The sequence below is a fragment of the Piliocolobus tephrosceles genome, chromosome 13 (genome assembly GCF_002776525.5).
Source record: "Piliocolobus tephrosceles isolate RC106 chromosome 13, ASM277652v3, whole genome shotgun sequence".
Taxonomy (NCBI): Eukaryota; Metazoa; Chordata; class Mammalia; order Primates; family Cercopithecidae; genus Piliocolobus; species Piliocolobus tephrosceles.
In genome coordinates, this window is record NC_045446.1 from 111739230 (window position 1) to 111751005 (window position 11776).

Below are 11776 nucleotides of genomic sequence, written 5' to 3' on the forward strand. Positions count from 1 at the left end.
AATTAAGCATGCAATAACTGATCTTGGACGAGTAATTAAATATACATCTTAAGATTTTAGAATGTATTATTTTGTGAACATTGACAGGGATGATAGAGTGCTAAGCTTTTGATACACATTTGTAAAACTCATTTTTTAATAAATTAAAATGTTACATATCAAGGAATAACATTTCACACAATTTTTTGTGGCTCATTTGGATATCTAATGATGGCAAATCCTTGAATACACAAGCAAGTGAAAACTAAACCTTGTATTTCTTTGGTATTAGGAGCTACACATCATGCAAAATGTCTCTTTTCTAATAGGGACTCCATTATTAAAACAAATTTTGAGAAATGGATAGCATAAATATGTGAATGACCATATTCTAGGTGTCTACTATGAGTCAACTGTTCTACAAATCAGCTTTCTTTGGGCTCTATGCCTACTCAATTGCAATGAGTCATATCTCGTATCATCTCGATATAAGCCTCTCTTAGAATCCTTTTTGTCTCCCAAACTTATAAGCATAAATCAAGACCCTTGTATTGCCTTGCTCAGTCAGGGTCCTTCTGTGACCTGATGGTAATGGATTCTCCAAATTTGCAACAAGAGCCTCTTCACCTACTGAGTCAACTACCAGGCTGACCAGCCAACTCGCTGTTGCTCTGCCTGGGCTACTCCTTAATAGGTAGCTCTTCAGGGCTCAGTTCCCTGGAAGGAGGCTCTCCAGTGGGGCTGTCAGTAGACCTTGGACATCATGTCAAGACGTCAAAAGGGAAGTTGATGTTAGTGCATAAATAACCTAAGGCAGAGTTTCAGTATTCAACATGTGCCATGCAAAACAGTGAAAAACAATAAAAACAATTGCTGATTATTGTTACTGTTTTGATTACTTTGGTTAAATTAAAATTATTATCTCTGCCTAAGGTCATTTCCCTGGGATTCTATTTTGTTATTTCAACAAAGGAAATGAATTTCTTCTTAAAACAAATGTATAACATTTACTATCCTAATATTCTCAATTACTTCAAGTTATCTAAAGGCAGGAAAAAGACTAAATCAATCAAGAGTAGCAAACATTTTACAAATTAAGCAAGTGTCCACAATGATAACCCTTTTAGAGATAATTAATTTCCAACCTCTAGCTCACACATATTTATTCTTGCATAAGAACACAGATTATAGAGTCCTCATATTCCTATATTAACTAAAGAATTTTTTAAAAATAAGCTTATTTTAAAAGATTCTACTAAGGAACCATTTCAATGATGAGAAATGCACAAGAAAAGAAAAAAAAAACTCAAGTAGTCAACATGTAAACCAACAGACAACTATATGCACATTAGTATAATTACACATTGCAAATTATATCGGATGTATCTAATATCTAATTTTTTGAAAGCTGATTCCACTTGAGACTTCAATAACAGCATCAACATTTTGCAGGTGGCTCCTTCTGTATAGTATCCAAAGGGAATTATTCCTCTAATGTGCTTACAACCCTCAAGTAAAAGCTAAAGCTCTCTCTTAAAGGACCAATGAACAATGAACACTAGGAATATTACCTTGATAAAGGAAGGGGGAAAGGTTTCACCATATATAATATTCAGCACGGTTATTTATTCTGTTCCTTCTGTGCCCATGATATTTATTTGCTTCAAGCAATAAGAAACAAACTTCAACAGGAGACTCACTAGAAAATGTGAACGAGGCTACATCTATATTCTGAGGCAGCGATATAAGAAGCTAAGGGTTGATGATTTCTTAGATCAATTGATAATAGAGAAATGTTCAACAGAATGGCAGATTATATCTTTGACTGAAGACAGAAAGCCCTACATTAAATTCAGCACTTCTAAAACATATGATTAATTTGCCCTAAAGAGGACACCAGATCAAAGCTCTGCTTTGAGAAATAGGCTTTTGTCCTCATCTTACTATATGAGTTAATCAATCATCAAATAACCAAAATAAATTTGTGATCTTGGAGAACGAAACATATTATTCAAGGTGATTGGATCCATTTTCTTGATTCCTCCTTCAAGATCTTTCTGCTAATTAGTCAGGATTACTACTGAATTATTTAATTGTCTGCACTTTTGTGCAATAAAATATGTTGTCATATCACATACTTTATCATGCTGTTGCAGTTCACACTTAATGATGCCTCTATAGTTAGCAATTTCCTTTGTTCTGCTCAGTAAGTGGTTTTAGAAAGAGGGTGGGCCGGGAAGGTGGAGCCCTGGGGTTTGTAAAATAAAATCATATATTCCTGGTCTACATGCCAAACTTTATGCATTTACATGAATTTCTTCTTAGAAATTCAGTGGCAATTCCATTTGTAATAAGCTAAGAGGCACAGGTCGGTGACTTGGAATGCAACCGCCACCGTGTTACTGTACCTTGAACATCTCTCTAGTGCATTTCCACTGCAGTGCAATGGTAAAATGACGATTTAATTTTTTTTTTTTTCTAATCAGCAAGGAATGCCTTTAACAAGGAAGAAGTAAATTATGATAATTACTCTGAATGGTCGGATCCTTGAGCATTACTAATTAGCATTTATTGCCTGGATTATAGAACAATGCATGTGAAACCGAACTGCGATTGCTCTTTTACGTTGAAGACTTGAAAAGGCAATGGAGCAAAAAGCCAGCATCATCAGTAGTGTAGTCAGCAGTTTACATCTCCTTGATAGGACGCAGAACCCCTCACTTTGGAAACACATAAATATGGTCCTCAGTATTTATGGCCCATTCATTTTTTTTTGTTAGTCACATATTTACATAAGATATCACAGTCATGGTAGACTAATGAGAGGAGAAGCATTTTGGTTATGATGTCATTTTGGGATGATTTTATCAGTTGTGAGAGTTTAACAATAAGGAACATAAAACTTGCTGTTTCATAAAAATGTGAAATTTTCCTGGAGAAATTTTGACTTAAAAATGGAACAAAGAACTCAGTTGGTCGTGAATAAAATTTTACATTCGCTTCCCCACTTTCTCTTAGAAGATCTACAGTTGGGAATAACCGATAAAAGGCAATTGGTTTCTGGCTTAAGAGCCTTTTTCATTAGGAATTTTCAGTCAATTAAAGGCTGAAATTAGAAAAACATTAGACATTAATCAACAGACCAACACCAGTCACGTAAATAAATGGCATTCATATAATTTGGCAGTTGAAATTCTTAAATAATCTGGCAGGTAGAAGGAGAGAAAGAGGAAAAACGAGCCGTTCATCATTCTCACTGCGGTCTCACCGTTTCCCTCCACACCCCATTACAGCGAATGAAGAGAAAGAACATCGTAAAATATAAAGCCAGTACTAAATACAGTCACTAGTCTTCCAATACCGTCCAGGGATTCCCCACCCTGATCCTTTCTAGTTTGAAAGAATAAGTTTGACTAAATCTGTGAGGAGATTAAACAGGCTGGTGATAAAAATTAATTCTGCTGAATGAGCAAATGCATTTGGATTGCAGAGATGCAAATAAGGTAATACTTTTCTTTTCCTTTGACATACCAAGAGGATTAGTTTAGAATGTTAAATTTGATTTTATTAGAATATATTAGCAGTGTTTTAATTAATACCAATCAAACATTTTCTTTCCCTGAGGCTTGATGTGTTCCTCACTTTCTAAATCATCTGTCTTTTTTTCACCAAAAAGCCCCTCTACCAAATTACCAAAGCCTTTGTTACATTCTTTATAATTTTACTGTATTCAATGGAAAATTATGAGCTGTTTACCTAAAGGTGTCTTGCCTGTAATATTAGTTCCCAGGTGCTAGATGTAAAATGAATACTGTTCATTAGTACAAATTTTTTTTTTTTTAAGGTAGAATTAGAGACTTGAAAAGAAATATTTTCCGTATTTTTCTTTTGGGGAAAAATGTTGCAAAAAGGGTTTTGGCTGGTTCATATTATTTGGCTTTATTCTCACTAGAGCTTTCTAGAGCTGTTAAATTTCCAACTGCCTTGGTTTTGAGCTGGCATTTCTTTGGAGACAGAGGCAAAAAAGGAATTTTTAAAAAGGAGGTGGGGAGAGAATCTAGTTAAAAATACGGTGAGCCAGTGTGCCCTGTGAACTGAATTGTAACTGTGTGTTCCAAGGAGGTGCTGCATTGCATTTCACTCATTATCCTCTCCTTTTCTCTCAAGCTTCCTGTCCTTCTGTGTCCGAAATCTCCAGTTCACTTCTTTCTCTTTTCTTCCCGCAACGCACCCCCCCCCCCCTTCCCCCCCCCATTTTTTTTTTTTTTTTTTTTTTTTTTTTTTTTTATCTGCCAAGCTGGATTTGCACTTTTAAAGATCAGTATCAATAATGCCCTGCTTGTTTCGGTTGCACTCTCCCTTTAAAAGACAGCCCCCTCTAATTGATGCGTCTGGGCTAGTCTAGACTGGTAGTGATTGAACCAACCACCAATTATGTTATTCATTTCACTGAACTTCACTGATGGGCTTGGTGAGGAAGAAGGGGTGTTGAGAAACCTGCCCTTGCACTGAAGCAGTTGCCTGCTGAAATATAAAATCGGGTGTCGTTATGCACTCTTAAATGCCTGGGTGATCAATTGTATGATAGCAACCTCGGAACATGAGCAATCCACTTGAAAACATGTAAAAACCTGAGAGTGCCTTGAAATACAAACTAAAACACTTGTATTAAATTACTACCCTGTTATCAGTGAAAATCACAGAAGAATTTTATCTGGCATGTTTTTATTGATCCATGTATACATTTTCATAGGGTAAACTGCAGATATATTTTAACTTCAAAAAGCACTAACTGTTTTACAAATGTTTGATATGAATAATGTGGTAATATAGATCCCTAAGTTAAATAGATGCCTCGCTGTAATTTCCAATACCTATGCATACACATCAGCTAAGATAGGGGAAGTCATTAAGCCATCGAATATAAACTAACGATGACTCAACAATCAAATAACTATTTTTTTTTTTGAGGCACATTCAGACTATCAAAGACTGGAAAGTAATATTCGAATATTACTACACAAGAGGTTTCAACAAAAGACGTGGTGCAATTGTTGCATAGCTCATATTCTCAATTCAATTTTCTCATACAAAATGGTTTCTTGATTGCAGTTTGGCATTAATGACTAAAATTGCAATAAACACTAAAAAAAAAAAAAAAAAAAAAAAAAACAGGCAAAGAACAGATTCCCTAACCTTCAACTGCATATATAAAACAAGGCTACAACCTAAATAAAATCTTAAGAAGAAGAAAGCATTTGGATTGGACTGATTTAGGTGTTTTTCAAACATAGAAGAGAAATGTTGGCCCAATAATACAAAAATTGTTTAAATGAAATTTTATACCAGAATTTTTCACAACAAAGGAAAGGTAAGTTACTGTTTCTCTTCCCCAACTATGAGACAGACCTAAATCACTGAAATTATTCGGTTATAAGAAGTTACAGCTCAAGAAAACTACAAACTAGGTAATGCTAGCCATTACCTTAAGAAAGGATAATTTTAAATGTACTGTTTGGATGTTATAAAACATTTTTGGACTGAATTTAAGTACTGATAAAATTTTTCTTAGTTTTAAAAGAAAAACAGTATTTGTTACTCCGAAAGAATATGATAATTGTGTTTGCTGTTGTTGTTGCTTTCATTTTACATATTTAGAAGATTTATTTCCAATCTTTATCACCTTTATATCCATAAAGTATAACATTTTGTAAAAGATACCCAGCAAGGAGGTGGTATCCCTTCTTTTATTTTTAAAAAATCTTGCAAATTCATACAAACTTAATTTTTATTAATACTATAAATTCTATCCTTTGTGTGGAATTGGCAGAATAGAATTTTAACCTACTAATATTTTAGTCCAAACTATTAGTTTGCCTTTATCTGCGTCTGTATGTTCACTGTCTAGCCATCCATGATACACGTGTGTGGGCACTGAATATATAATATATTCACATGCCCATTTTAATTGGGCACAATTTTAAGATTAACTATGGAGTGTGAAAGTTGGAGGCATGGGGCATGCTGGGACTTCAGCTGAGATGTTCTGAGGTCAAGCACCAGGTACTGAGCTGTTCTTGTTACGCTCGTATACTACTGCGTGTTGCTCTCAAGGAACAGACCAGGCAGATGAGTTCCACAAGCCTCAGGCATCAATAACATACATACATGTACACAGCAGCCAACACGCTATTAAAGCAGAATATATACCTACTTTAACAGAAATTCAGGAGGTGCCACTCTCTGGTCACCTGATCCCATCTAACAATGAAAACCTCAGAGGTATACTCAATCACTTCAGACAAACTTTCTTTTCTTTTGTTTTTGCTTTAAAGGATAAAGTTCCACCAAATTTCCAGGATGCAAAAGCACGACTCGCAGCTCCCAAGAGCCTAACCCGTGGATTTAAACGGTAAACATCACAAGTTAGGGTCTCAGGGACTGAGGGGAGCGCAACAATATTTTCTTTCTTGAGACAAAACAAAGCAAAACAAGAATGACAGGCAATTTCTGTTCGAGGTTCATAACTAAAATGCCACAAACAGGTGGTATGGTATTTCTTCTCTAAGCTCCTTTCCTTCACAAAATTGAGATTCCATTTAAGCCTAATACATACATACACACATACGCAGTATCTGGGGGCGCATATACAGTTACGCACATACACATACAATCACGAGTATATCAGAGAAAACTCTTTCAAGATTTGGGCAAAACAGTTGACTAAAATGGAAAATAATATGAATAGACTCAGAAATGCCCGCGTTTTTAAAACCATAGTCTACAATAAGGATTTCGTGTCTCTTCAAAGCTTTAATTTACGACTAGCACAGATGACTGAAGACAAAATAGGAGGCATCTCTCTCCCCCAGGGCAAGCATGCCGCATGCAAAAATCATAGAAATTGGGTTTTCAAAGGAGAAGACCAAGAAGTAAGATTCAGAGCCTATAGAAGTGTTAATGTGAAGAGCGTTCTGAACTCACCCATTCGAAGCGGAGCGGGGCCCGCACAGCCTCCTGTGGCACCATCCCGAGCAAGGGGGGGAAATGAGAGCTCTCAGTGCGCTAGGCTGGGCGAGGTGTTTCAATAGAGGACGGAGAACGGGGGCGGGGAGGGGAGGCGGGGGCAGGAAGCGATACACCAAATCTCGAGACTGTAACTCTGTAGCTTATGCTTTGACGAGAGAAAAAAGGGCAGTTGGGTGGGAGTGGAGGGAGGGGCTGGAACTGATCAAATTTGGAAAATATTCACTTAAAAATTAAAAAAAAAAAAAATGGGAGTATGAAACCTCCCCAGAGCTGCTTTCTGAAAAATTTCTTCCTTCTTTCTTTAGCGTGCACTTTGCCAGTCCTGCAAACGGAGCCTTCGTCTGCATCAGCTGCTTGGCTGAAGTCAAGGCCAAATCACCAAGAGCGAGCACCAGGCTGTCATTTGGTAGACGCGAAGTGGGAAGGGCTGGGTGCGGGCTGGGGAGAGACATTCCCCCCGCACCTCCCGCTGCGGATTCTTTGAAGCCTTTGGCCAATATTTCAGAGGAATCCGAAGCATAATTCCCCTCCATCTTCGCAGACAGCCCCTGGTTCTGTACCTGATAGATTGTCGCTTTCCTCCTCAGACTGGAAGTGGGGCTTTCCTGTGCCGCCTCCAAAAATGAAAGGAAAAGGAGAGGAGGCGGATGGGAAGATGACCCTTTTTCAAATATTTCTTCTCCTTTTTCTTTCTGTTTTTCATTTCATTTCTTTCTTCTTCTTGTTCTTCTTTTATTCCAGGCCTGAGCAAGGTAGATGGCTGGCTAGTCAAAGAGAACGACAAAGCAGCCACAGCCAGGAAGACACTGGAGAGGCCTCAACGCACTTAGTAAAAATGCTAAATATTTTTTAGATATTTCCATATGCAACTAAAAACAGTTAGAGCTCCAGACTCTCCCCCTCCCCTCCTTTAAAAATAGAATCATGCTAGCAAGACAGCTAAATTATGTCTCTTTTCCCTCTGTACAGTGTCTGTTTAGCACCCCCCCCCCACCCCCACCTTCAAGACAACTTTTTTCTCACCTCTGTAGGTTCTTCTCAGGCACAATCCTCCGTTGAGCTCAGGGGCTCTCCTTTTTCTCTGCCTTCCCTTTTCCTTTTCCTCTCAGAAAAGCTAGTCTGTCATGATCACACCTAGCTTCTCTCTCGCTCGCTCAACCTCTCTCCCTTTCTCTTTTACTATTAAAATATAATAATAATAATGGCCCTTTCGACATAGCAGCATGAAGTGGCTGCCTTTGAGAAGCACATTTAATCTTTACTGGCTCCCCAAGGCTTCAGTGAAGAAGGAGAAGGCAAGGGAAAAAAAGGGAGAGAGAGAAAAAAAGATTGTAAGGGAGGCTGCTGACGGACAGCAGGCATCAGGCACAAATCAGCGACAAGTTGAATTTTCCTAGACCACACTGCCCCCTTTCTTCTCGGCTTGCTCCCTGGGCTCCTGGAAAGCCCGAGTGTCTGGTTACAGGAGGCAACGGGTCTCCTTTTGCCAACCATGGTGCAGATTCCTCGCATGCCTGCTTAAATCTCTGGCAGAATAAGAAATCAATATCCCCCTCTAATCACCTTTAGCTCTTCGATGGCTTCCCCCCTTTTCTGAGAATCCACTTGGCTCTCCTCGCCGCTCCCCCGCCCTGCCGGTCTCCTACATACAAAGCTTGCAGCCCTGTCATTTCTCACTTCCTTCCATATCTTGGAGACAAGCCTCTCTTCTAATATCCTCTCGCGCTTGCTCCCTCTCTCTGTTGTAGTGTGTTTCATCCCTGACTTGCAGTGCTGGATGCACTAAGGCATCTCCCTGACTACTAATGAGGCCAAAAATACATCAGCAGGTCAGGGGGAAGGCCAGACACTGTATTATACAAATACAAAAAATTTCTCAGCCTGCTAGACCTAGAGATCAGGTATCACATTTTCGGAAAGGCAAAACAGGGAGGGAAAGAAGTGAGGAAGGGAGACCACGGTGCAGTTTCTCTGCCTAATTGTTTCACATCCTAGGGAAATTTAAAGCACACATGCATGTATGAGTGCAGGTGATGGATTCTGTGAATCTTCGTGACTTTTCTTTATGGACAGAAAGTCAACAATGCCCAAACATTTCTTTGCAATCAGCATTTAGCGGGATAAAAGAGCAATGATTCAGATCTACATTTAAGATACGTAGACACTCTGTTCAGGCATGTGATGACTACGGTGCTAAAATTCCCTTTCCTTCCAGTGGCTGGGGTTTGCTCGTTGACTGTATTTGCGATATGTACTAATTTACCATCTATGTGCCCTTGGATTTTGAAATGAACTCGTCAGTCACCGAAGCTCATCCTAACCCTTTGCTTTCACTGCAGACATTTTCCTTATTCCTGAAGCATGTTTCTCCTCTTCACATATCCGACAGACACATATACACTTCATCGATCAGCCTCAAGTCCCCCAAAAATGACAAGTGATATTTCAGATGACAAAAAAAAGAGGCACAAAAAAAAAGGAAGACATCCTAAGTTGATTGGGGGAGCATCTCCTGTCATTTCTGTTGGTACTCATTTTTAAAGCTCTGCTATGCACTGATCCTTTAAAGCATGGATCTGCCGAAAATTAGGGTCTCTACCTATCTGTATACACAGTGGGTATGTTGCCATTCTAACCCAATTTTTCTGGCTAGAATCATGCAGACAACAGGCGGTGTGGTGTTAAATATAATGTCAGATTCTGTAAATAGCAAGGAAAGGGAGAAAGGTATCTGAGGATGCAGGTTTCCTCCAAGTCAATGTTTTTAAAAGATAGTTTCTTTGTGCTCAACTCAGACATAATTGTGCTTTGTCTCTGACTGTGAGACCTGCAGAAGCATGCCTAGATGCCAAGGAAAAGGAGAAGAAAATGCACAAATAAGAAGAAGATACAGAGAGGGAGAAGGGAGAGGAGTGAAGTAGAGAGGAAAGGCGAGGAGCGCATAACAGTTAAAGGCAAAAAGAAAGTGTTGGATTTTTTAAATACTTTTTTTCCTTTTTGTCATTATTGGGAAGGAGAAAGAGGTGGTTGCCAGGAGTTGGTGACTAGGTTAGAATCTTTTTCAGATTCGGCTAACAGGGTGTTTTCACTAGACTGATGGAGAAAAAAGAAACACGCTAGAATAATCATGAAGGGTGGAGCTGTTAAAAAAAAAAAAAAAATCTTTGACTCACTGGGTGCCTCCCTGTACACCAAAATGAATCATTCCTAACCAGAATCATCAATTGTCTTAGAGTACTTCTATATGAAGACCAGATTATGGGAATCATGTCATTGAACCCATTTTCAAAGGGAAAGGTAAATAGAGGACGCGATTCCCCGAGACTCTTTTAAACCTCTCTATATTTGCAACAATAGTTCAGCATGATTTTCACATAATAAGCTAATTTGCCCTTGCCTGTATTCACTCTACTTACAAAGATATACAAATATATAGCTTATGAAAGTTTTGCTATGAACACATCATTTTCTCTATACAACTCAGCGATGTCTTTGGAGGATACTTATTTCAAGCAGTTAACACCTGACCCCAATTTCTGTGGGTAATTAGTGAGCTAGATAACCACACAAAGTGGGTAATTATTTAGTACCCAAGGGTACGCTAGAAGTGGGTAGTGGCTTTGTTAACAAAAGCACATCTCTAATTATTGTATCTATGATGGGTGTTTTAAAAATACCAGTTACTATATCAAGTGAACCATGATAAATAAGTGAACTAGTTTGCTGTCCTTAGCATATACATATGTATCTTCTATCATGGTTAATAATATTTACCTCTCTTGTATGGAGTGTTGTGAAGATTAATTAGTTAACATCTATAAGACTCTCAGAAGATGAAATATTACTAAAGGCCTTTTAAATACAGTATTATTATTGTTATTATTACCTTGGCTAAAATTCCCAGGAAGGGAGAAATGGAGAGGGTAAATGTTATTGTCTGGTCTACGTCTAAGTTTGCAAATACGCTGAGATCACAAACATAATGAGTTTGATTATGGGGAGTAGCTTCCTACCTGACAGAGTCTAACCCACGCTGTAATAGAAAAGGCAGAAGATATTTCATTGACAGCTGGCTCTGGTTGGATCTGAGGAACTGGGATAGAAGTGGAGGGGAAAGGGAGGAGCAGGAAGGAGTCACTGATGGGCTGGGAGGAAGCCGAATCGGCTGGACCACACCCTCCTTCCAAAGTCTTTCTATCCTTCTCTTTCATGAGCAGTAAGCACAAAAACCCCCAAAGAAGATATCTATGCAAGTCCTGGGACAAATTCAGCATAATGACAATCTATCTGCCAGTTACATAGCATTTCTTCTGGAGGAGAACCATCAGCACAAATTATTATAACAAATGCACATACATTTTAAAATATTACAGTGTTGAGAATAGGCACACACAGATCAACCTCAGATAACTTTAACCCAGGTTATGAGCAGCGATGAAGAAGCAACTTTTAAATTGCTTTTATGAATCACTCTCGGGGGGAGAAGAGGGTATTATTAATTTTTGCTAAGAAAGAAAGAAAAGAAAAAAGAAAGGAAAGGAAAAAAAAAAAAAGGAAAAGAAAACCCCATGCTTTCAGGGACCTAATTCTGGAGAACAACCAAGCCTTGAAAACAAACAACAACAAAAACTTACTGCTGCTTTCCCTGTGAATGCCCATCTCCTTGAGCTGGCTGTGTGGCTCTGGCTGAGGCAGGACAGACAGAGGCCTCCTGGAATCCAAATCTTCAAGTAGACTCACCACATTTTTTCTTTCAAAGCAAGGTTGT

The 11776-nt window shown here is 38.5% G+C and overlaps 1 long non-coding RNA gene across 2 annotated transcripts in view; it reads right to left on the reverse strand.

Annotated features, from left to right (window-relative positions):
• LOC111540263 overlaps positions 1–8815 on the reverse strand; it is a 72091-nt gene extending 63276 nt beyond the window's left edge. Inside the window, exons 1-2 of one of the 2 annotated variants that reach the window (XR_004228417.1) lie at positions 8032–8815; positions 6964–6996 (exon numbers count right to left, since the gene is read on the reverse strand). This is a non-coding gene — a long non-coding RNA (uncharacterized LOC111540263). Of the gene's footprint in view, positions 1–6963; positions 7431–8031 lie in introns of those variants that run through there. The other variant, XR_002730923.1, reaches the window with a different exon arrangement.
• Positions 8816–11776: the final 2961 nt, after the last annotated feature.